This window comes from Microtus oregoni, unplaced genomic scaffold (assembly GCF_018167655.1).
Source record: "Microtus oregoni isolate MIOR12 unplaced genomic scaffold, Mior012 000004F_ref0000308, whole genome shotgun sequence".
In the NCBI taxonomy this organism is placed as follows: domain Eukaryota; kingdom Metazoa; phylum Chordata; class Mammalia; order Rodentia; family Cricetidae; genus Microtus; species Microtus oregoni.
The window spans coordinates 61754954-61781239 of record NW_024543063.1 but is presented as its reverse complement, the minus strand read 5'-3'; positions in this window follow the sequence as shown (position 1 = coordinate 61781239).

Sequence of the window (26286 nt, the reverse complement as noted above, 5' to 3'; positions counted from 1 at the left end):
CTTTTTGTCTAAATAAGACAGAACTAAACCAAATACAACTATATACAATAATAACAAATAATAAATATAACGAACAATATTGAGAACAAAAGTTTTGCTAAACATTCTATCTCAAGGAGTCTAAATAATGTAGAGAGTAACTACAATTATATAATCTTCAATTCCGTCAAAGATCTGAGAAGGGAATAAATATTACTTAACAAACGAGTTGAAGAATAGATAGATAGTTATAGTTCTAGTTTTCCATTGTTATGATAAAAGATAAAATAGATGTAAATATTGTAACTGTAATTCTTGCTTGATAACTGTTTTGTTATATGTAGTTTTGCTATGTTAAAGTTAAAGCCTTCCTTTTGTTGTTTAAACAGAAAAAGGGGAAGTGATGTGGGAGTGTCATATATCAATCTGTTGATTTCATTGATTAAGCAATAAAGAAACTGCTTGGCCCTGATAGGTTAAAACACAGGTGGGAGGAGTAAACAGAACAGAATGCTGGGAGGAAGAGGAAGTGAGCTCAGCAGCTCTGCTCTCTGGAGCAGAGACGCCATGCTCCCCTCTCCTGGGCAGACGCAGGGATAGCTCTGCTCTCTGAGGCACACGCAATGAAGCTCCGACCCAGGATGGATATAGGCTAGAATCTCCCTGGTAAGCCACCTTGTGGGCTAGACAGATGATTAGAAATGGGCTAAATTAATATGTGAGAATTAGCCTAGAAGAGGCTAGATAGAAATGGGCCAAGCAGTGTTTAAATGAATACAGTTTGTGTGTTGTTATTTCGGGCATAAGCTAGCAAGGTGGCCGGGGTGCCGGGGACACAGCCCCACCGCTCCTATTACAACAAGGACCAAAATTCCACTGACAGTGCACACAGGTAGTACCAACTAACTGAATTTGTGATAAAAATTCAATCACTCAACCAATGCTGCTGGAAAAAGAATATCCAAGTGCCAAAAACATCATAAAAATCCTCTACATGGGGCTGGAGAGATGGCTCAGAGGTTAGGACATTGCCTGCTCTTCCAAAGGTCCTGAGTTCAATTCCCAGCAACCACATGGTGGCTCACAACCATCTGTAGTGGGGTCTGGTGCCCTCTTCTGGCCTTCAGGCATACACACAGACAGAATATTGTATACAAAATAAATAAATATTTTAAAAAAATCCTCTACATCTCACACAAACACAGGCATTTGCAATGGATTAGAGATCCACATAGAAACACAAACAGATATAACCTAATAAGGATCTTGGACTTGGAAACCTGGGGCCAGATGAACTTCAGGGTTGGAAGAGTTGCATGGTGATAAGGTCTCTTAGGTGGAACGTGTGTCTAAACACATAACCCACTGTTTCTCGACCTTCTACCTAAGTGAAGAGGTTGAACGTGATTTCACACACTATCGTGGGGGTGTCTTCCTCTTAGCTGCAACTCTTCCCAAGATACTCTCAGTGGGAATGGCCCTTTGTGTGTTAAAACTCTCGAGTCTGCAACATTCCAGGTTAGGCACATTGAACCTATACTATGGAGCTCTTACAGGAAAGCACAGATTGGGCTCTCCCTACCTTTGTTTTAGGGACAGTCTCTTTAGCTTAGACATCAAACACACAGTACATGAAAGAAAAAAAATAGGTTAATTGAAAAGAAATATTAAACTGGATTAAAATAAAAGACATTTTCTCTGAGAACAATGCAATGAAGAGAGATCCTGGCAGGTTACAAACCAGCAACAAATATTTATAAAGTATACATGCCCCAATGACGTGTGTCCACGGTATACAAAATAATTAGAAAATAAAGAAATAACAACCCTGCTTTAAAAATAGGCAAAAGAGTGAAACAAATACTTCCCTGAAAAGGATTTATTACACCAAATGGACACTCAGAAAGATGTGCAATGCCATTTGTCATTAGGGAAATACAAGTGAGAATCTGATGTGTGATTCCCCTCAGAATGCTGTGAATATCATTGGTTAATAAAGGAACTGCTTTAGGCCTATAGCAGAGCTATAGGGGAACAGAGCTAGGCAGAGGAAACTAAGCTTAATGCTGGGGAAAAGGAGGCAGAGGCAGAGAGGAGCCATGTAGCCCCGCCGGAGACAGATGCCAGAACTTTAGCTGGTAAGCCACTGCCTCATGGTGATACACAGATCAATAGAAGTGGTTTAAATTAATGTAAGAGTTAGCCAATAAGAAGCTAGAGCTAATGGGCCAAGCAGTGATCTAATTAATACAGTTTCTGTGTGATTATTTCAGGGCTGAGCAGCAGGGAACCAACAAGCCGCCTCCTCCTACAAGAATTATAAGTATACTGATGAGCAAAGGGATCAAGACCATAATGCGGAAACTCCCAGAGACAGCTACCCAAGCTAGTGGGAACTCACTGACCCTGGACTGACAGCTGAGGAATCTTCATAGGACTGAACTAGGCCCCCTGAATGTGGGTGACAGTTCTGTGGATTGGGCAGTCTGTGAGGCCTCTGGTAATGGGGCCGGGATTTATCCGTAGTGCTTAAATTGGCATTCTGACCCATTCCCTTTGGAGGGAATTGCTCAGCCTCGATACAGGAGTCCTGCCTCAACTTGATATGCCAGACTTTGTTGACTCCCCATAAGAGGCCTTACCCTTTCTGAAGAGTGGATTGGGAGTTGGGTGGCAGGAAAGGAGATTGGTGTAGTATGAGCGGCATCCGGCTAGCTTTAGCTGAAATAATTACATGGAAACTGTATTCTTTTGAACACTACCTGGCCCATTAGTTCCAGCCTCTTATTGGCTAGCTCTTACATATTGATCTAATCCATTTCTAATATTCTGTGTAGCACCACGAGCTGGCTTACCAGGGAAGATCTTAACCTGTGTCTGTCTGGAGTGGGAGAATCATGGCGACCGACTGACTTGGCATCTTTCTCCCAGCATTCTGTCTGTCTACTCCACCTGCCTAATTTTCTGTCCTATCAGGGCCAAGGCAGTCTCTTTATTTAACCAATGAAATTAACACAAAACATAAGACTCTCCCCCATCAGATTGGTGTGTAAAATGAAAAAAAGAAAATTTATAAAAGTATATTGAAAAAGATATTGGAATGATTATGATTATTTTAAATAACAGCATCAAGATTACAGGAGGGTAAAGAGAGGAGTTTCCACATGTTACTGGGGAAAATGCACAATGGCCTATTTGTTCTGGAAAACACTTGTGTGGTCCCTACAGTGGTTTGAAGGAGAAATGCCCCCTTCATAGGCTAGTGCACTTGAACACGAATCCTCAGTTGGAGGTGCTGTTTGGGGAAGAGGTGCAACCTTACTGGAGAAGGAATGTCATTGGAGGCAGCCTGGAGGCCTTATAGCTTGACCTCCCCTCCTGCTTTATCTCTTTCTGCTTCCTGTGTGAAAGATACGTGATCAGCCATCTTTGGACTCCTGTTTGTATGCTGCCTGCTGCTATGCTGTGTCCTGCTTTGGTGGACTCCATCCTTCATGGAATTGTGGAGCAAAATGAACACTGTCTCTTCTTAGTGATTCTGATCACTGTGTTTAACTAGAGAAACAGAAAAGTGGCCAGTACAGCACCTTACAAAGCTAAATGCACACTCACTACATCTCCCAGCAATCCTGTTTCTAGGTATTTATGCTAAAAAAAAAATAAACAGAACAAATGACTGCAAAAACTATTGAAATGTTTATATTTATTCGCAATTAATATCTTACTCCACCCTTGCTGCCTTAATGGTAATCCCAAACAATGGACATAACTTCCTCATGTTCTTGGAGGCTAGAAGTCCGAGTTCAGCTCATACCAGTGTGGTATCTTTGAGGGGCCTCTGCTTGCTTGCTCCTTGACAAGAGAAGAGAACAAAAGGAGCAAACTCTGCCTTGAGCTTCCTTCACAAACCTCTTTGATGGAGGAGGCATCAAAGACCAGGCACATTCAAAATCTCCAACGCTTAATACTATGACATTGGTTAACAGCTGAACTTGGGGGCTGATGTATTTGAGCTATAGTAATCATTTAAATAGCCTAGAATGGTCTGGTTCATTGCTCAGTGGCAGAGTTCTTGCCTACCATGTTCTGAATGCCTTGGTCTCCCCTGCATAAATAAATAAATAAATAAATAAATAAATAAATAAATAAATAGGAAATGGCCCCAAATAAGTTTTAGTGAATGAACAAATTAACTATGCGACACTGGTGTAAAAGAATACTACAGAGCAATAAAAAAATATGCAACGCCCCATCCATACTAAATATACATATACACACACTGAAGTGTGTGGGGGGTGTTGGTGTGAATGTGTGGAGTGCGTGGGATGTGTGGGGTGCATGGGATGTGTGGGTGTGTTGGTGTGTGTGTGTGGGTTGTGTGGGGTGTGTGGATGTGTGTGGATATGTGGCTGTGTGGAGTGTGTGGATGCTTGTGTGGGTGTGGTGTGTGGGGTGTGTGGGGGATGGTGTGTGTGGGTATATGGGTGTGGAAGTGTGGGTAGATAAGTACATGTGTATGTGTATGCCCATAGGCTACTTTTTTGTTTTTCTGATATCTAGGAAAAGGCAAAACATAGTAAGATGGGTCTTACTCATAGTTTGAGGGTTTAGGAAGAGTGGGAGTTAGGAGTTCAGGGATTTTAATACAAAGAGGAACCACAGGAATCCAATGGAACTTCACATTTGTGTGTTCTACCTGCGCTACTTACCTGGAGTCTACGCATGTGTCAAAGCTCACAGAACTATACACCAAATGGGTGGATTAAATAAGTTTACATAAACTTACAATACTAACAAGTTAACTTTTAAAATTTTAGAAGAAATACTGAATCAAATCGAGACAGAAAATAAGTCAGTTTGATGTGGACAGTCTGCCAAACAGACTGTACCTAAGACTTTGTTTGATCCAATTTCTTCAAATGAGGCCCAGAAAGGGAAAAGAAACTTGCTAGAATCACATAGCTACTCTACTGGGGGAAGTCAGCCCTCTAACTTTTGGACCACCATGGGATTTTCCACATGCAAGTTGCGTGTGAAGCTGTGCCCTAGTATACCTAAAGGAAACCTGAAAGCCTTACCACTCGGGTGCGGATTATTGAGGGAGAGAAAAGAAGGCAAGAAATTAGCCCCATGATAGAAGGGCAAACTCCTTAATGCTCAGTGTTTGCGAGGAGCATATTAGAAATATAACTTCAGCAAACTGTTCCACTGTTACAACAGGGACAACAGATAGAGCATGATTTAACTGCTGAAATAATTGTGTCAAAAAAATTAGCAACGTTCGAGGGAAGGCTGTGGGCCCTGATGGTCCCCAGTAGACCCTTGTCCACGCAGGGCTGCTATTGATTTTGAAACAACCTCACACATGATAAATGAGAATGCGCTTCGGAGAGGATTCGGTCACAAGAGCCCCCAGATCAATCAGCTTGTCAACAGGCAGACGAAATTCAATTTTTATTCTTAGTAACTCTTATTTGGTGGCAGACCATCGTTTCTGAGGAAATTGCTTCACGAAGGCCGAGGGGCAGGCATGAGAACATGGAGAAAGATAATCTTTTCAAAGCATGCTCCCAGCGAAGTCTCGGGCCTTCGGAAAAGGCAGAGGGAACTGTGGCTTGGTGACAGTGGTAACCACAGCCTATCTTCTTTGCCCAACAGAACAAATCAGGGCTTTTCCTCAGTTGAATTAGGCCCCAGGCATTTTAGCGGAAACTGGACAACCCAAGACGAAGCTTATAGGACTTCAACTCTGCCATCTTACAACATACAAAACCCGCAACTTCAACTGTAGGGGGTTTTGGAAGGCTGAGTGTCATGTTGTTGAACCATGTAACTTTTGTCTTCCTCTGCTACTTCTTAAAAATTTGAGGCATTTTTTTCTCTTTTACAACTCTTCAAAAATCACCTAAGTCCAAAGGCCTAGGGGTCCTGACTCCACCAGGGGCGGAGATTATCTGCCATTCTCCTTCCACTGTGCTGTGTGTGACTGAGACTTCCGTGTAAGGAGCTCCCGTCAGAGGGCACAGCGGCCCTCTCATGTTCTCATGGTCTGGTACCGTGCACAGTCCCAAAGCAAATGGGAGCATTAACTGAGAAACTGCATGTGTCCAAAGCAACACACAGCTGATGTTCAAGAAGAACACTGTGTCGTCAGCACACCACAAGAACCCAATGCAAGGCTGGGATGCTGGGCAGGCTCCAGGGGGAGGTTATGCCAATGCCACCTGTAGGGTTGGGTGGGGAGTCAGAAGGCAAAGGTGAGGTAAGAGGAAAAGTATTGTTGAGGATTAGCCATTTTCTTTGAGTATTGCATGATCACAGCCACCATGAAAACACAGCTGGGACTCCATTGCTAAGGTAAAACATGAAATAAACAATATCGTGACCTCCAGGTCTGAGGTAACGGTAACTGGGCTCCTAGGTAGAGAAAGGCAGATCCCTGCCGTTTGGATCTCTTGGCCTTAAATTGTGAGTGCCTTGTGGTCCCAAGAGGTGCTAGAGCAGGTGGGCCATAAAGGACTAACAGGAAGCTGGATGCCATTGATGCGGGCCTTGTGAGCTCCTCCTCTCTGTTGAGAAGGGAGGTTTCAGTGATGCAGCATGCAATGCAATGCTTGTTCTACGTGCAACAGTACAGTTCACGAGTAGGGCAAGGGCCTGGAGATTGAAACACACACACACACACACACACACACACACACACACAGTCAAGAATGTTCCAAGAATGCCCTCTTTATTACTTTCCAGCACAGTTTATATAGGGTCTCCTTGACTAATGGCCACGCCCTAACACTCAGCTGCAAGCCCACCAGAAACCACTCCCCTGCCATCAGGAACTCCTGATAAGGATCTCCTGCTCAGAGCAGCTGCAAGCATAGGAAAGTAAGTTGTTTACTCCGGCAGGCAGGGGGTCACAGGAAATTCAGGATCTGGGGCTCCACAAGTCCTCAACACAGCAGCCTTGGAGTCACTCACAATCCTGCAAGTTAACACCCCACTCATACTCCTGTGGGTAACCCCAATTGATAACAGGCTGGACTTGGATAGAATGGTTTCTTTAGTCTGACCGTGTCCAACCTGGGAGGAATAGACACTTGTTCTTACCTTCCCAACAAAAGTTACTCAGAGCATGTGGTGACTCCAGACAAAACAGTTACAGAAAGGTGTTGGGATGCGCACTGGCACAGCTACCTGACAGGGTATGCAAAGGAAGCTCCGCATGCTTAGTTAGGAATTAGAAAACAAGAGGGAAATGCTTCAAACCAGTGAGCAGGTGTGCCTGTGCCATCTGTCGTGTCCAGACGCCTCTTCCATCCAGGCCCCTGTAGGTAAAAGACCAAGTTTGAGACAGAGCTTTCCTGAGCAATCTCTTTCACTCAGACAAACAAGATTAGAAGAAGCAGGGGCCAGAGAGGGTTTTCTCTCAGACTCTTGGTACTTCTAGAACAAAGCCACATACTAGTTAATACACAGGGCATAGAAATTAATTCTTGCTGGGCAGTGGTGGCACATGCCTTTAATTCCAGCACCCGGAAGGTGGATCTCTGTGAGTTTAAGACAACTTGGTCCACAGAGCAAGTTCCAGGGCAGGCTCCAAAGCTACACAGAGAAGCCCTGTGTTGAAAAACAAAACAAAACAAATTTTTTTATGGGTTGGGCTGATGCCACCGACCAGGCTTGGACAGGGTTAATATCTAAGGAGGGCTCAGATGTGCCTGCATCCTCTCAAGGGGACGAAGGCAGCGACCACACATGATAGAGGAGCGGAAGATCAAAGGGGTCTAAAACAGCTTTAGCCAGGCCTCTTATAAGTCTCCATCCATCACGAGTCAGAGACTTAGTCTGAGTGTGAAATCACACCTCCCCTCGGGCATTTGCTCTGGTCCCATCCTGTCACAGTTTGGAGGATTATAGAAACCTAAGAATCTGAGAGACTTAGGTGGTAAGTAGGTTGCTGAGGGAATATCACTGAACTCTTCCCATTTCCCCTCCCTTCTACTGTAGCTTGAGGTGGACATCCTCCCCTGCTCTTGTACTATGAGGTGGTCATCTTCCTTTCCTTTACTGTGAGGTGGACAACCTGCCTCTCCTCCTGTATCATGAGATGAACATATCCTGCTCCTGTACCATGAGGTGGGCATCCTCCCACTGCTCCTGGACCATGAGGTGAACACCCTCCTGCACCTCTTCCGTGAGTTGGACATCCTCTTGCTCCTGTACCATGCGTTGGTCATCCTCCTGCTCCTGTACCTTGAGGTGGACACTCTCCCTGCCTCCTATACCGTGAGGTGGACATCCTCGCCCTTCTCATGTTTCAGTCTCTTTGGTGTCCTGCTTTAGCTCTAACGACAGTAATGGAGCTAGATACTTTTAGGCTGAATCCTCTGATCTAGTGAGCCATGATAAACTTTTCCTCCATTAGCCTGTTTCTCATGCATTTTGTTACAGAGACAGCAAAAATCAAACTCAAGTGTTTTCTGATATAGTCACTCCCCCAGAGCTAGTACCTGATGACACCATCCCAATGAAGCCAAGTCCCAAAGTAAGATTGGCCATGACAGCAGCCACTCCACAACTGATTGCTAGTCCTTCTCCAGAAATTGCAACCCAAGTATTCCAGCAAGACCGTTTCTGTTTTCTCCTCCAGGGATTCATGCTGAAGCATGGAGAGCCAGATGCTCCACAGATTGGTCAAGCCGTGCCCTTGCTCTGATTCTCATTTTTCACTGTGTGCAGTGCTCTCTCATCTAGGAGAGAGGACACATGAGTCCCCACAAGGATGCTGGCAGCCCCTGTATTTTAACTGAGGATTCCCAGCTGTGTGTTGTGAGGAAGGATAGAAGTGAAGAAGTTACCTGATGTTTTCTTTACTTATCTCACGTAAAAACAGAATATGAGGACAAAGGAACACTGCCAGGAACCAACGGAGGGAGGAATATTCCCCTGAATAGTAGGAACCTGATTGGACCTACTGAGAGAACAGGCTGTGTTCTGCTGATTGCAGTAGGAGAACTATCACAGCGAACTTGCAGTAACCAGCCACCAGTCAAGACCAACCTTCATCTGATGTCTTTGAGTCTCATGTCACATTGTGCAAAGAAATTCCATCACAAACATACAACGAGTTTGTGTGAGATACAAGCCTCTGGATTGCTATTCAAAGTTGTTTAATATATTCCACTAGTGAATGGCATAGCACATATATTTGAGGGTTTTCTTGACTCATTTCCTAAGCTATAGCAAAGTTCAAACTCCTAACCCCCTACTGAGTCAACTTATCTGGTCTCCCCTTAAGGTTCTGGATAAATCTTTCCAGAAAAAAACAAATGTTTTATTTTCTTATCACAATAGAAATGGTTCAAAACTGCACTAGTTAGATCTGTTTGAAGGAGGAATAATGAAGAAATAACTTGTTTTTTGGACAATTTGATGACTATACAAAGCTAACATCATCTCTAATTTTTAACAGAACTTATTTTATAGGGAGTTTATAAAACAAAAACAAAATAAATAACAAAACAACCCAACATACAACAAAACCACATCTGGATAAAAATTATGAACAGTATCACCCTTATCTCTTGACTTCCTCCCTTGATGTCTAAAATGGGAGCAGGAGGCTGGCTATTAGGGCCCTGCTAACCCCTAGGGCATGTTCTAAGCACCTAGGATCCTGATGAGCCGTAAAGAATCATCCCCACACCAGTTTCCTAGCTCTATTTCCTCCTTGGGGTGCTCTTTCCAACATGAATGGTACCGCCCAGAGTTCCCATCCCTATGCTATACAGAACTAAGGGGTACCTCTGGCTTTGATTTGACAGAGTTAGAAGTGGAGATCTCAACATCTGTACTCAACAACTGGAGGCTCCTGACAACATGGGCAAAGGTTGGCATTGTGGGAGGCGGTGGGGGAGAGCTTCACCGGCTGGGGTCCAGGCTCGCCCTGGAGGAATGGTAATATGCAATGGCACACGGCACAATGTACAATGGCACAGGGATTGCACATATGTAATGCTTTGGTAGCTTCCTCAACTACTTAAGCATGTGGTCTATGGGCCCTCTTCAGCCCTTTTCTGAGAGCATCACAGGCTGGTATAGGTGAAGCTCTAGGGTCCAGGCTAGATAGTTCCCAAATGTCTGTTATTGGTGGCACAGCTATCTCCAAACACTGACAGTCACAAAACAATGGTGGATTATATACTTTTCTGCCTAGCTTCAATATTTCATGTTAAAAATTCTACATACTCTCTTTAAGGCATTCTAGTACAGCAAGCATAGGTGGTAGAGCTGATATATATTTGTATACAGATAACTATTAACAAACGTGTATAGTTGACCCTTTGTAACTATGTGCTCAACATCTCTGAATTTGACCTACCACAGATTGAAAATATTCAGAAAAGTACATCTATACTGAATATGTATAGACTTATTTTCTTAAAACCATTCCCTAAATAATATGGTATGTCAACTATTTTAACAGGGTAATTATAAGTAATCTAGAGATGTTTTAAAATACATGGACAGGTGTGCAAATACTGTCTCCCTAAATTCAAGGTGCTTGAGCATCTGTGTACGTCAGCACCTGAAGGGTCGAGTTCCAGAACCAGTGTCCCAGGGATGAGAAGGGACAACTGTACTTAACTCCTGGAGACATCATCTTGTTCCATGCCCTTTTTCCTCAAGAAAGGGTCTGTCACTTGTTAGGTTCTTCGGTCACTAGAAGGCTTCAGGGTCAGGAGTGGGTAGCAACTGCATCGTTTGCAACTTCTCCACCTGACAGTGGTTAGAGGTGATGAAGGGAACATCTTGTATGATGAAATGACACACACAAAACATTATCAGCCATGCTCTTCAAGGTATATGGGAAACTGCTAGATCTAGAAGTACTATAAAGAAAGAAAGAAAGAAAGAAAGAAAGAGAAAGAAAGAAGGAAGGAAGGAAGGAAGGAAGGAAAGAAGTTTCAGAGATGCAGAATCTTGTCTCACTCAGTCCAGTTTTCCCATTCAAAATCCTCCACCACTCTTTCTATTCCAAATAGCAATGGAGAGATGGATGATGGATGGCACAAAGAGAAAAAAATCACGAGAAACCTCCATCAACCCATAAACTTGGAGGAAACCCTACATTCCGGCGTTCTGGTTCTATGGGAAATAAGCTACACATCTCCTTCAAGGCTCTGTTTCCTCATGAAAAATGGCCCGCATTCTTTATCCATTAAACTATTAGTACGTCCCAGCATCATGGATCTTAATAACATTTCCTTAAATAACTGCAAAAGCCTGTTAGTTCTATTTATACCAGAAAAAAATGAAAAAGAGACAATGCAATATATTGGACTAGGATCAAGCTAATTAAAACTGTAAATGTCAATAACAATATCTGACATTTCTTTTCAACAATAACCAATTATTGTAAGCATCCTCCCAATAGCTATTAAATTTATCCTCACAAAGCTCATGTTTTCACATTTAGAATATCTACTAGAGATCATTTATCCTAGTCCCTTCCATTAGTCTCTGGATAAATATATATTTGGAACATAGTATGGTTTATGTTTGGTTTAATTGGAGTATCTTATTCCATGTTGAAGGCAATATTAAATTGCATTTAGGAAAGGAAATTGTTATATGTTAAAACCAGAATAAAACTGTGCATCTGGTATATTTTAGTTGTGGTATATGGAATATCTTGTTCTTTTCCCAAATTCTGCCTGCTGGAAACCAAACTGAACAATTTTAGGATATGTTTCATCTGCTGTTGAAATTGGAGGCATAAACAGTGTGGATTGGAAATGCATGTGAGGAACCAACATCTATGGGGACAAAGGGACTAGAGGGCTGGAAGTCGTGAATCTGCGTTAGCCACCTTCCTTGTCACTTTGATGAGACACCTGCTGGGACAGCTTCGCCAGGCAAACATCTATTTTGGTTCATGTTTCAGAGAGTTCAGGCCATGGTTACTTACCTCGAACACCGGAGTGGAATATCTGGGCACAAGTGTGTGTGACCGAGGAAAATAGTTTGTTATGGGATCAACTAGGGAGCAGAGAGAGAAGACTGGGACCTGGTGTCACCTTTAAAGATGCTTTCCCAGTGACCAACTTCCTCTAGCTTCAGTGATCCAAAAAAAGAGCACCCCACACTGGGGAACAAGAGGAGATTCAAAACATGAGCTGGCAGAGGCATTTTATCCAATCAAACCAAAATAAACTCCATGCATATGTTGAATAGGTGAGACCCTGAAGGAGTTCATATAGAAACCACCCTTTCAGTGGTGCGAGGATACCAGACACAAGAACTAATGAGGCCATGTCCACGATGAGGATGATGCAAGAGCTATGTAGCGGGGGCTCAAGGGCAGGTCCCTCTCTGCTCACCTTCTGTTTAATGATTGAGTAGACCATGTTTGGGATCAGCACCATTTTCATTTTCTGTCCCTGTGGTGAAGATCATGGCCAAGGAAAGTGTTATTTTTGTCTTCCAACTCACAATTCACCATGAAGAAAAAGCAAGGCAAGAACTCAAGTAAAAACCTGGAGGCAAGAACTAAGGCAGAGATTATAGTGAAAGACTGCCTACTACCTTGCTTTTCAGGGCTTGCTTAGGCTGCCATTGAAGTCTGGGCTCTGTGGTCTTGGATGGCCCATCATCTGATAAGACATCAAGAATCCCAGAACCACCAGCTCAGGGGTGGCACTACAAGTGGTATCTTGCAGACTTGCCTACAGGCCAGCATGAGGGAGGCATTTCCTCACTGAAATTCTCTCTTTCCAGATATGTCTAGCTTTGTGTCTAGTTGACAAAAGCAAACTAGCCCAGAATCATGGAGAGTTGTATTAGTTTCCTTTCCGTTGCTGTAATAAAAATACCTTGACAAAAGCACCTTAAAGGAGAAAGGGTTCCTTGGGTTTTATAGAACCTGAGGGGATATAGACTAGCATGGCATGAACTCAAGATGACAGGACCAGGAAGCCATCTTTCTCCTTGCACTGTCAGCTGGGGAACAGAAAAAAGACAAGGAGTTGGGTCAAGCTATAAAAAATCAAAACCTGCCCCAGATGTCATATTTCCTCCAGCCAAGTTCCACTCTCTGGGTTTTACAACCTCCCAAAATAATGCCGCAAACTGGAGAGCAAGTTTTCAAAGCACCCAAGCCTCCGGGGATGCTTTGTACTCAAGCCACAACAAAGCAAAGACAGTAAGTCAGAGCTGTGGGACCAAGGTCTCACTCTGTGAGCTGTTAGTTGAATGAGCTTCTTCCTCCACCACAATGCTGTGATGCTTTAAGCCCAAAGCAACAAGGTCAATCAGCCACTGAAACCACCAAAACTGTTGGAGAAAACCAACCTTCCCTCTTTTAGGTTGGCCACCTCAAGTTCTTCATTATGGCAGCAGAACTAACACAAATCTTGTGCTCTTATCCACTGATTGCTAGCATACCTGACTAAAATGTTAGCTCTCCAAACACATGGCACATTTTTTGTTCTTGTTAGTATTTTCAGAACCTGGTCGAGAGCCTGGGATCCAGTGGGGGTCACCCAATATTCGTTAGGAAAACGATGGAGAAATGGATAAGAGAGATTTTTGTCTCAGACATATTGAAGCCTAAAATGCCAGCTCTACTTTTTTTCTACAAAGCTAGTGTCTTTGATTTAAATATGGAAACTTTGAAGTATGTGATACCTTGTGTGGAGTAGCTGGATCAGTGTTCTAGAAGTTGAATGGAAGATTGTTCATTTTTCCTTCTTTGGGGTTTCCGCTAATGTCACTTGACTAAGAGTGTCTGCTTTAGATATCAAGAAACTGATATTTATTTTAAAGTGTGTCATCGAGTCAAAAACTCCAAGAAAGAAGAAACAAAATAAGCCTAGAGTAAGAAAGGAAAGAAGTCTACTCTTTCCCTGGCTTCGTTTAGCCGATGGTGTGCACGTTGTCTTATTCCAATGATGGCCTGGAGCTGTGCCTCTCATCACCCCATCTTCATTTTCAAAGGAAGATGGCATTCAATGACAGAAACTCACTTATGCAGGATCACACCATCCGAGGAAGGTCTGCTGACTCTGGGCTATGGTGAAGGACTGGAAACACTTCCATGGTCAGGAGATTAAGAGGCCACAGTGGAACTTTCTTGTTACCTAGAACCTAATGATGGAAAGGCTGCTGTGTTTAGTCTATACTCAGTGGAGCTGGAGGCAGAGCCTGGGGGGGTTGTCACAGTCAAAAGGAAACAAATGACACATACATCAGGCCACCTTTTTAATGTTCTGCTCCCGTTTACCAGAGGACCCTAATCAGTATGTCCATCTCACCATCAACCAATAATGTTGGTTCACACTCTTAAAAGAAGCTCAATGATGTCTTTAAAAAAGAGTCAGCTTTCTGACTCCATGAACTTCCAAATCTTTGTGTTTTCTGATTAGGGACACAGCCACAATTATATACATGTTTGTGTATTGCCTTCCTCTTACTGAGGGGACCAAAGATGTCTAAAGAGTCAGTTTTCCCAGAAGCCCCAGAGGCCTGGCATTATGGTCAATCCTTGTACAGTCCCTATATTCCACCTCCTCTCTCCTCCGCTTCATACCCCTGTGGCCCTCTCTGGTGTAGGCACATAACTCATAAAAGAAATACTAACATTAGCTGTTTATCATGGAGCTCGCAAAACAGAAAAGCAATAAAAGTGGAGGCATGCTCACTCAATTACCAGTGAAATAGATATCACAAAAATTATTCAGTGTCAGAAATCTAATTTTGTATGATATTTCTATATATTTCCATTGCTAATTTTTCTTCCCTCCAGTATTAGTGAATTAATATGCTTCAAATGGCCCCGAAGCTACCCTGGAAAAAAAAAGTACTACTTATTTAGTTGAGCTCCCCAAATCCATTAGACAAATTTCCTTTACAGCGAAGAGTTGATGAATGAAACGTCTCATGCTAATGTAAGAATAATCAATTTAGAATGCTTATGACAATTAACAAAGCTGAAGATACGCCTTGAAGGCTCCATGCTTTGTCAGCCCTGATTTGGATTAAACTTGTGCTAATGGGATCATTTTTCTTCCAAAAGGTATTCTTTCTAGGCAGACCTATCAATTAATATGAATTATGCATGTATAAAAGTACTAATGTCATTAATTAGACAAATTAATTTTTATGATTCAGTGGGTAGACTAACACTAGATTATAAGTGATAACTTCCCCCACGGCATGAGCAGATTTGAAGTGAATGAATAGTTTATATTTGTGTGCTTTCCCCAGGCTCTGCTGGGATTCGTCAGGCCACCGTGGGTGGGAGAGGGTTGAGGTGCTGCAGATTCTTGACGTCTTATCAGATGATGGGGCATCCCAGACCACAGATCCCAAGCTTCAATGGCAGGAAACTATAGAAATGCTGCTCAAGGCCAGGGTGATGCTCTTAGAGATGCTCAAGGCCAGGGTGATGTTCTTAGAGATGCTCAAGGCCAGAGAGATGCTCTTAGACAGAACTACTACCCATTCTCTTTCTGGGTGCACAGGCTCTTGTCCCAGAGAGGGTACCAGATGAGGGAAGAGAGACATAGGAGGGAAAGGAAGGGGATGGGGCGATGAAGGGGGAGCAGGGAAAGGAAGGAAAGAGAAGGGAGGAGGGAAAAAAGGAAGGGGAAAAGAAAAGGGAGAGTGAGGGTCATAAGACCAGAAACTAAAGAGCAGACTGGAGGCCATTTTCTCGATTATGGCTACCACCGCTTATGAATGTTGATCAATATCTTTTTTCTTTTTCTGAATAGAAAACATGATTTTAAACACTCCATTTTTCTTATCTAAATAGTAAAGGTCTTAGTTTTAAATATACTTAGTAACAAGTTCTTGGCAACCTGTAGCTCCTTCTTAGTGAGCTCTGATGTCTCTTCATGTTGGTCACATTTGGCTGGTGTAGCAATATCTCCACACTCTGGGCCTAAATTATAACTCCCTCATGCAGAATTCACTACATTCTGTCATAACCCATGAAGCCTTTTTAGTTCTCTAAAGCATGGGATGGTAAGCAACTTAGTTGGCCCACAATCTGTGGAGTTAATTTCTATGGTCCAATTGTATGTGTGCGTGCGTGTGTGTGTTACTTCCACATTCATGTTGAAACTGAATCCCAAATGCAATCACATCATGCAATTGAGGATTTAAAAGGGAGTTAGAGCTTGTGGGCTCCTCTGATGAATGGGATTATACGAGAAGTTTCTGGAGCAGGTGAGAGCTTCAGCTGCCAAAAACTCTCGTGTACAAACTTGATGATCTGGCTTGATCCTCATAATCAACAATGGTAAAAAAGAACAAATTCCCGGAAGTCGTTTTCTGACCTCCACATGCATACCACAGCACGCGTGTGTCCACCCTTGCGCATGCACATCATAGACACTCGTGTGTGCATAAAATAATAAAAATAGCCAATAAAATTTAAGCAAATAAAAGAGGCTTCAGAGAGTGGGAGGTATAGCTCAGGGGTAAAGCCTCTGCCTAGGAAGTGTGGGAGACTGGCTTTGAGGTGATGCAAGCAATCACAGTTAAAAAAAAAGCACTTCACAATTAAGAGCTGCCCCAAGCACCCAGCTTTTACAGGGCTATCTTCTGTTCTAGAGGATGCTGCAGCAAGTTCTCCCTTGGAAACAGAGTGAGGTTCCTCCGAGTTATCGCAGCAAGGAGATGAACAGTGTTGAACTTCTCGGCCTCTCCAACTAAGAGGAACAAGGGTCTGCCTATGGTAAACAAAGGCCTCCCTGGCTACCTGTGTTGTTAAAGTGACCCTCAATATGTCGGGACCTTTACTCACCTTCCTTATCCATTCTGCGCTAAGACCTACGGTAATGGCACCACCGAAGCCCTCACCAGGAAAGACAGCCAGGTTCACATTTATTCTTTCTGTTTCTGTTATCCTTTTCTGTCCCTGGTTTGGCAGGCACGTGCATCATAGATCTTATTTTAATTTTGCAGGAGGGATGAGGATGACATTGGTGACATGCCCTAGAGTCAATGCAGTGAGTCCTATTTGGACAAGGCTAATAAAAATTACAGTGGGGAAAGGTAGCATTCCAAAGTCAGACAAAAGTGATTAAAAGTTTCAAAGGGGGCTCCTGATGGAGGGATCATGGTACGTTCCCCAGCTATGTGGATTACAACACAGAAACTGTCGGTAGCCGTTTGGTGGCAGGTTTGACACAGAATAGAAACATAGGAATCAGAGGCATGTGAAAGGCGTTCGTCACACACTGCCAAGGTTCTTTCTTACATTCCATGGAACATATGATGGTCATGAAGGGCAAGTCCTTCAAGGAGAGAGTCCTGGGTTCAAATCATGGACCAGCCTCTAGCTGGTTGTCACTGCAGTGTGACTCCCTCACTGGAAAGCTTTGAGGCATCAGTGACATCGCGTGTGACTGACAGTATAACACATTACCTGTTCTTTTGTTAGTTGCAGAGAGGCTTAAAATGTAGCAGAGACTCTGAGAAGAAAGACGGCCTCTCTGGGAAAAGGCATTGCTGAGTGCTGAATGGAATTCAACCTTCACCAGGATGAAACACAGCACACAACCCTCTGCTCGGCTCTGATTAGAATATAAACATTTTACTGTTGTAGGTAGGTTGCAGGGGTGGGGGTGGGGGAAGCAATGGAGCACGGGCAGATTGTCTGGGTTCAAAAACAACTAGACAAGAGCAAGAAATGAAAGGTGCCCACACAGACAAGAAAGGAATGAAATCGTTCCCAGTTGCTGACGGCATAACTTTTTAATTCAATGCGGTGATCTCACGGGAGAGTAACATTGCCAATGATCTGGATAGTTCAGTGACAGTGGACTAAATCTTCAAGGAATAGGTTACTTAGCAACAAGCACACATGTGTATCCGCATGCTTTCCTCCACTGGAGGGATTAGTCAAACCCTAGGACCCTCTTTTTTGTAATTAATCTAAGTATGAAAAGTTTCCTGTGGTTTTAAAAATGGTGGGATAAGCACGTCCTATCCGTGACTAAGGAATCATGAGTAAGGTCAGCAATTTACTTCTGGTCCTTCAGTGAGGAGGTAGCAGCACCTCTGCCCCCTTCCTCAGCATTTTGAGAACATCACTACTTGGCAGGAAGATTTAAGACACCTGTGCTACCGCATGGACAACTTGGAAGAGTGAGACCCTGTGTGTGTGGCATCGTTCCTGGGCCATTTCCATACTCCAACCAGCTTTGCTGCTTTCTGGAAAACTTCATAATCCAGAAGTGATTAAGATTGTGGTCTGTACAAGTCTCAAACAACACCCCGGTGTTGTCTCTTTGGAGCTGCTGGCAAGTTGCTTAGAGAGTCCTTCTCCTTCTGCACAGTGGGGATAGGGATGAGAGCCAACAAGTTCTCCTGCCGAAAGTATCGAGCAACAACTATCTTTTATCAAAGCAGATGCTCCTAGAACAAATGGGCCTCTAGACCCAGCTCTTGGTGATCTGCTACTCTGTCCTGTCTAGTATGATAGGGAGGATGAGAGGATGGCTGTAGAAAGCCGAGCACTCTGCCTGTCATGTGGCCGGTAGTCAAAGCTGTTAAAGTTCACTGACATTATTGTTGTTCACATGACTGCAGCTCTGAGCATATAATATCCTCACCTGGAGCTTCCCACTACTAAGAACTCACATACCCAAATCCTGGCTGACCTTTTTAAATGCTCCAAGCCTAGGTATTTGTTAGCCATTTTATCTACCTCCGTATCCTCTCTGGAGATGTGACAACGTGAGGACCCCTTATTTTAAGAACTCTCCAAACATCTAATGAATTGTGTGCTGGGTGGAGAAATTGTATATATCAAAGAAGAGCTCCTTACTCTGTCTTTGTCACTGTGTTTCTCTCCCCACTCCATCCCTTCCTCCTTCTGCCCTCTCTTCAACACTCTTGCTAGGAAAACCCAGGAGTACCATGCAAGGACCCCTCAACTAGGGTTCTTTGATTTCAACCATCAGAAACACACTCACTCCAGCAAACACAAAACAAATAATAGGTAGAAAATGGCATGGTTCATACCAGCCCTGGGAAAGTCATTGTGCTGAGACAGAGATCCTGTGGTCACAGCATCAGGTTTCTGTCTCCTGTCTTCCCTTCAGATGAAGCTTGCATTTCCATCCATAAAATCCATCTGCATCTTTGCACGTAGTAGAGTCTGTTACCATGCCAGATGCCTTGATCCAGAGTTTTTCTATGTTACTATTGGTGGATATTAAAGTGGCTTCTAGCTTGTATCACTAGGAATGCGGATGACGGCATTCATATTCTCATTTTATTTGTATCTTCGTGTGTTTGTTAGGTATATATTTATTAGTGGGATGTCTAACCCATGAGCTTACATATAGTCAGCTTAGTAGAGCTTGCTAAGCAGTTGCCAAAAGTAATCATATTAACCACTTACATCCCAGCACAGGAGAATAGACTTGTACATTACATTTACAAAAACATCTGTGTGATTAGGCGTTTCAATGTCAGAAATTCTAGTATATGTGGACAGATCTCATTGTAGCTTTAATTTGCATTCCTCTGATGGTGGGTGGGGTTTATTCTTGTGTTTGTGAGGTGACCTTTGGATTTTCCTCTTTTACTGGGATGTTTGTTAACTAAAACTTTGCTGTGTGCTGTGTGATCAGACTGTCCATGTTGCTGACTTACGGTGCCTGACTGTTCCAAAGACTACCCTGGATTGTGGGTGCATAGAATGCATCTGTAGACAGGAGCCTCTCCCCTCCCCATGCCCCATGCCCCATACCTGATTTTCTTAATTTTAAAACTCTAATTCATTAATCTTTTTCCCCTTAAGGTTTGTGCTTCTTGTGCATTTTAAACCCATCTTAGCTTAATTCAGAGTCACAAAATTATTCTTCTATAATATTTTCAGGAAAGCAGCCATTTAACTTAGTAGAGCGAGTTCTGTAATCAACCAAGAATGCACTCTTGCTCCATCAAAAAGGAACCAGTCGGGCACCCTTTGTTTAAAAAGGTAGGGAGATGACTTAGTGGGTCAAGCACTCATTGCCCAAGCCCAATGACTAGAGCTCAGGTGCCCAAATCCCATGGGGACCTGGGTGCAGAATGGTCACATCTGTAATCTGATCCTGTCCTATAGGCAGACAGAAGGCCAGCTAGCCTGGTGTGCTCATCAGTGAGCAATGAGAAAGCCCTCTAGAACAATGAGAAAATTAAGGACCAACACCCAAAGCTGCCTATGACCTACGCACACACACACGCACACACATACACTTTTCCTACTGTATTGAAATTTCACACATGCCTACTAATGTGGCTCAGCAATTTGTGTAGGGGGCACTTAGTTCTGTCTTACTGTTTGAATATCTATGAATGAAAATATTTTGAGCTCTCTTACTCAACATCTATGACAAGATACCAGGACGAATAAATGCTTGTTGTTTTTTTTTCAATAAGGTGATGTTCCTTCACTTGGTTGTTGCAATTACACTATAAATTCTGACTTAGTTTATCAATTTCTCCCAAAGTAAACTATTGTCTTTTAAAAACGTGTTGAACTTTTAAATCGATTTTACAAATCAAGTAGGGGACACTTATGTCTTTAATCTCATGACCTTTCTAACTTAGAAGTGTTATACAACCCTGCCTTTACTTGATTTTCTTTAATTTGTTGCAGTGTTTCTATAAGGTCTTACCAATTTATTAGGTTTGCTACTAAATATTTAATATGTTAAGAGAGTTTAAAGGATGCCTTCTAAAATTTAATTTCTGAACTGAAGATTAAGTACACAGTTTTATAATGTATTTGTAATATAAGTCTGACATGTTGTATATACAAAACAATACCGTCTTATTTATTCCTGCAATCCTGTAATGTATGGATATTTTCATAATTCTGGGGACCAACCCTAGAGCCTGGTGCATGCTGGGTCAGCATTTCATAGCTGAGCTGCACCCCGGCCCCTTGAATGACCTCACTATAATGTCACTCCTTTTAGTACATTGTGGACATGCCCATGGAGCAGAGAGTATTTTTGGTTTAGTTTTTTGTTGCAGTTGTGTGAATATGCACGGATCACCTGCCACAGCATGCTGAAGGTCAGAAGACAACCTCCAGGAGTCTGTTCCTTCTGCTCTGTGGGTGCTGGGGATGCAGGAGTCTGTTCCCTCCTTCTACTCTGTGGGTGCTGGGGATGCAGGAGTCTGTTCTCTCCTGCTCTGTGGGTGCTGGGGATGCAGGAGTCTGTTCTCTCCTGCTCTGTGGGTGCTGGGGATGCAGGAGTCTGTTCTCTCCTTCTGCTCTGTGGGTGCTGGGGATGCAGGAGTCTGTTCTCTCCTTCTGCTCTGTGGGTGCTGGGGATGCAGGAGTCTGTTCCCTCCTTCTACTCTGTGGGTGCTGGGGATGCAGGAGTCTGTTCTCTCCTGCTCTGTGGGTGCTGGGGATGCAGGAGTCTGTTCTCTCCTTCTGCTCTGTGGGTGCTGGGGATGCAGAGCCATCTAGCCAGCCCATTCACTTATTTTTGATCCCATGGTAAAGCTTTTAATGTTTTGCCATGAATGGGTAGATTTTCTTGTAGGCGCTTTTTTACAAGATCAGGCAACTTATTCAAATAATGAACACCTCTTTCATTAAAGGTGTTTTTATAAGAGCTATTCATTTTATTATAAGAGCTATTACTTACCTAGTATTTCTTACAGAAGCTATTAATTTTGTCTAATACTTTTCTGTTTCTAAGATAGCTTCATCTTCCTTCCACTTCATAGTTTTAAATTGTATTTTAAGTGTTTTAAATAGTATATTCCAGCTTGGATTCATGAAATTACCTTATTGTGACATGCAGTATTTTTTTATATTTCTTAATTTTAATTTATTAATATTTTTTATGATTTCACTATCCCTAGGAGAGAAAATAATCAAGTCTGTCTTTTCAGTGACTTTTCATATTTTAGTATATTACAGCTGGAGGGAATTTCTCTTCCTATTTCCTGAAAGAGTTTATTGAACATGACCTTATTTACCTTCTATTTATTCAGTAAGCCATTAAAATTAGACCGTAAAGAAGTATGGGCCAGGAGGTTGCTTCTTGGTGTGTGTATGTGCTTGTGGATGAGTTGGTTGCTTTATAAATAGGCTTCTAATCATGTATAAAATTTCGGCAGGCATGTGACTGTCTATGTATATCCTTCACTGTCCCTTCTATTCAGTTAAGCTTTCCTACGAATTTTCTGATTTCAATTTTCGAATGTTTGAGCACAGATTCATACTGTTTAAAACAGACAGAATAACTACATACTATCTTTTTATTCTTGGTATTAGTGGCTGGTGCGCATGCGTGTACGTGGCAGGTCCCCAGTCCATGCTCAGTCTCTGCTCCACGACAGTGGGTCTCAGCCTTCTTAACACTGAGGCCCTTCAACACAGTTCCTCATGTTGTGGTGACCCCCAACCGTAAAGAGTTATTTTCACTGTTACTTCATAACTGTGATTTTACTGCTGTTACTAAATCATAATGTAAATAGTTTTGGAGACAGAGGTTTGCTGAAGGGGTCGCGACCCACAGGTTGAGAACCCACTGCACTAGAAGGGTTTGCAGCAAGGGGAAAGTGGTCTGTTCGTGTTTGTGATTTGTTGCCGTGAAAGATGATGCTACAAAAAACTACACAGAGGAAAATGTACAGGGGGTCAAGTCGAGGAGAGGGCCTGTGCACGTGTCAAGGTAGTAGACACCCCTTTCTGGTATAGGGGTTTGAGGAAAAATAAGCTGTTGAAGTCGGTCACACAAGCATAGCTAACCAGCTGTGCAGCTACCACAGAGAGGACCCTGCAGATCAGACTCAGGGGCACTTCTCCAGTAACTGTTCTGGCTGTCAGGCTCAGATGGGTTTCCCTGGTTGAAGATACCTTGCATATATTGTCAAGCATACGAGCTGGGACAATTAAAGGCACTTGGGTGACTCCATTGACTAAGGTGATTCAGTTTCACAATGTATCCTAATAGGGACATTCAGTTTAAGGGGGACATTCAGTCTGACTAAATCTAATGATATATTTGCTTGAAATTGCAATCTTATTTTTTCTATTTCCAATAAGGTTTGCACTCGTCTTGTCTCTTCCATGTTGCCTGTTTTTTTTAAAATATATTGGACTATCTCATTTTCTATGAATTATTGGATATATATATAATTTCATTGTGATAACCAGATATTACAATATAAATCCTTAATTTTTCTAGAGTACAATAAAAATTAGTATTGTCACTGATGTCTGCTCAATGCAAAACCATAGAAAATTTTGAGTTTTTAATCTGCATTAGGTACTGTCTTAGTTTATTTTCTATCGTGGTGATAAATACCATGACCAAATGCAGTTTGGAGAGGAGAGGGTTTATTTCAACTTATAGTTCACAGGTCCTCATGGAAGGAAGGCAAAGAAGAAACTCAAGAGAGGGCCCCCATATCAATCACTAATCAAGAAAATGCCCCCACAGACTTGCTGACAAAGCAATATCGTGGAGACAATTCAATTAAGATTTCTCTGTCTCAATAAGTCAGGTTCAAGACAAGTCAACAAAAATTAGCCAGAACTCTATGCATAAACTTTTCTTTCAGTCTGTATTTTAAACCCGAGACACCACTGTGAGGTACTGTTTTAGATTTGCTGATCTGTACCCCATATTGTTGCTGGTGATTTCTGTCATGCTTATGTTCCTGTCTTCCTGAACAAGCTAACACCTGCCCCGTCCTCCTACATTGACCACCCCACTAATTTTTGATGTAGTGATCTACGTTAGCTTTCATACTCTATTGGCCGGGGAGTGCAATTTTCTTCCTTCACATTTGAGGTGGTATTTTCAGATCATTTGATCAGCCATTGTATGTCTCTAATGAGTCCTTCGTTTTCATTATTTTGCAGTAACAGAATCTCCATTTGATTTTAGCGGAGATTCAGCTCTCTGGTGACACTTCTGTTCTCGGTTTTGTTGAACATGCTAATGACATGTTTAGAATCTGTGTACGGACATAGCATGTGGTATATTCCTTGTGCACTTTGTGAAGCTGTGTCATTGGGATTGGCTTAAGACAGAGCTCAATGGCCCATAGCCAGGCAGGAAGAAGCCAGGTGGGACTTCTGAGGACAGAGAAGTCTCCAGGATGAAGAAAGGTGGAGTTGTCAGCCAGATGCAGGGGGAACAAGACATATAGAGGGAGAGGTAAAAGCCACAAGCCACGTGGCAACACACACACAGATAGAAATGGGTTAATTTATGTTATAAGAGCTACTGGGACAAGTCTAAGCTATCAGTTGAGTTTTTATTATTTATAATAAGATTACATATTGTTATTTGTGAGCAGGCTTTTTCTTTTGGCTTCTAACAAAAAGCAATATGGAGAGTTATTATTAATTACGAAAGCTCTGCCTTAGCTTAGGCTTGTTCCTAACTAGTTCTTATAACTTAAACTAACTCATATTTTTAAATCCATGTCCTTTTATACAGCTTGGGTGCCCATTGTATTTCCTCCAAGTCTGACTGGTGTCTCCCCATTTCTTTTTCCCAGAGTTCTCTGCCCCCAGAAGTCCTGCCTAACCTCTTCCTGTCCAACTAATGGCTATTTGGCTCTTTATTAAACCTATCACAGTGGCACATCTTCCCACAGCGTAAAGGAATATTCCACAACAGCAGCAATATATGGGTGATGTTAACCACATCTTTGGAGGCTCTGCTTCACCTTGGCAGATAGAACAGTATCTTAGCCCAGTCCTGACTGGAGTAGACCAAAAGCGCATAGGCTCCTGAGTTGCCAGCACCACAGGGGTTGACGGCTTGATGAAATCCAGGAAGGTTTACATAAATGCCTTCTCCACCTGGCAGCTTTCAGACCCTGTTTTTATTTTCAGGGTCTCAATATGTAACTGAGGCTGACCTCCAACTTGAAATCCTCCTGCCTCTGCCTCCTGAGGACTGAGATTATAGGCATGCATCACATGGTTTGTTCCCCAACCACAAGATGCGCCCAACATGTAAGGCTCTGAATTGATGACTCTAAACTGTCAATCCTTCAACTAAATAAATGGATTTTGTCCTCTACTGTGGTTGGTTTTTGCATCAGCTTGTGAGAAATTAAGAGCACCTGAGTAGGAAGCTCTACCTGAGGAGCCGTCCTGATTGTCTTGGTTGATGCCGAGACACACCTGACTGTGGGCTGCACCTTTGGTAGCAGCCCATATAAAAAGGGCACAGTAGAAGGAAGATCATCTTCCCTCTCTCTGGCTTTGTCTCTCCTCTTGTGGCCTGGTTGGTTGACCCTGTTGCTTCTGCTGCTAGTGATTCCGTCACTGATATCATCACAATGTTGTTTCCAAGATTTCATCATGGATGGGGGAGGGACCAGAGTCCCTCCAAGAACCATCCAGGCTTTCAGAATCAGATTGGAACTGCTAAAGGTCCGAGCCTTGTAGACTGAGAAACTACTACTGATTGTCAGCTCCCGTTGTCTGCCACTGCAGTGAGATGCAGCCACTGTGGAAGGACTCTGGCTTCTGAGGCGCTCAAAGGCTGAGTAACTACCGGGTTCTCAGGCAAGAGAGATGATTTTGCTGTTGTGATTGTTTTAAACCCAACTTAATAAATGCATTAAAACACACACACACAATACACACACACACACACACACACACACACACACACACACGTGCATCTTATTGGTTTTGTTCCTCTAGAGAACCCTGACTAATACATCGTTCCAAAGTCTGGCTGCCTTGAAAGTACTACGTTTCAATTTTTATCTACCTAAGTACTAAAGGTTTTGATTAACTGACATTTTCTAAGTTGTCTTCTGTCTCAGTGGGGCACTGGCCCACAAACCTCCTTCTGATACCACAATCTCCAGATCCTTACTAGAACCATGCAGTGTTTGCGTAGATCACGTGCACACCCTCCTGTAGGCTTTACCAATGAAAATCACTTGTGGATACATTTTTGTGTCATTGTTAGGTACCCTTGGCCACAAATGGTCACTCCTTTTAGTTTTTATTCTTTTTGGAAAATCCCTTGTATACTAGACCACATCCCAATTTGAATGATTTAAAGGTTCTTTTTGAATACCATTCAAAAAAATATTTCTACTCAGTCTAACAGCAGACTTGCAATTCATGATTCTTTCCTTTCTAAAATTTACCAGAAGTAATGACTTAAAAGAAGCAGAATCTGAGGAGAAATATTAGTGAAGAAAAACATTAGCTCAGTGACTGAACTAAGCACACACACAAGGCCCTGGGTTCCATTCCTGGATGGCTAGGGTACAGAAAAGGAGACCCACAGA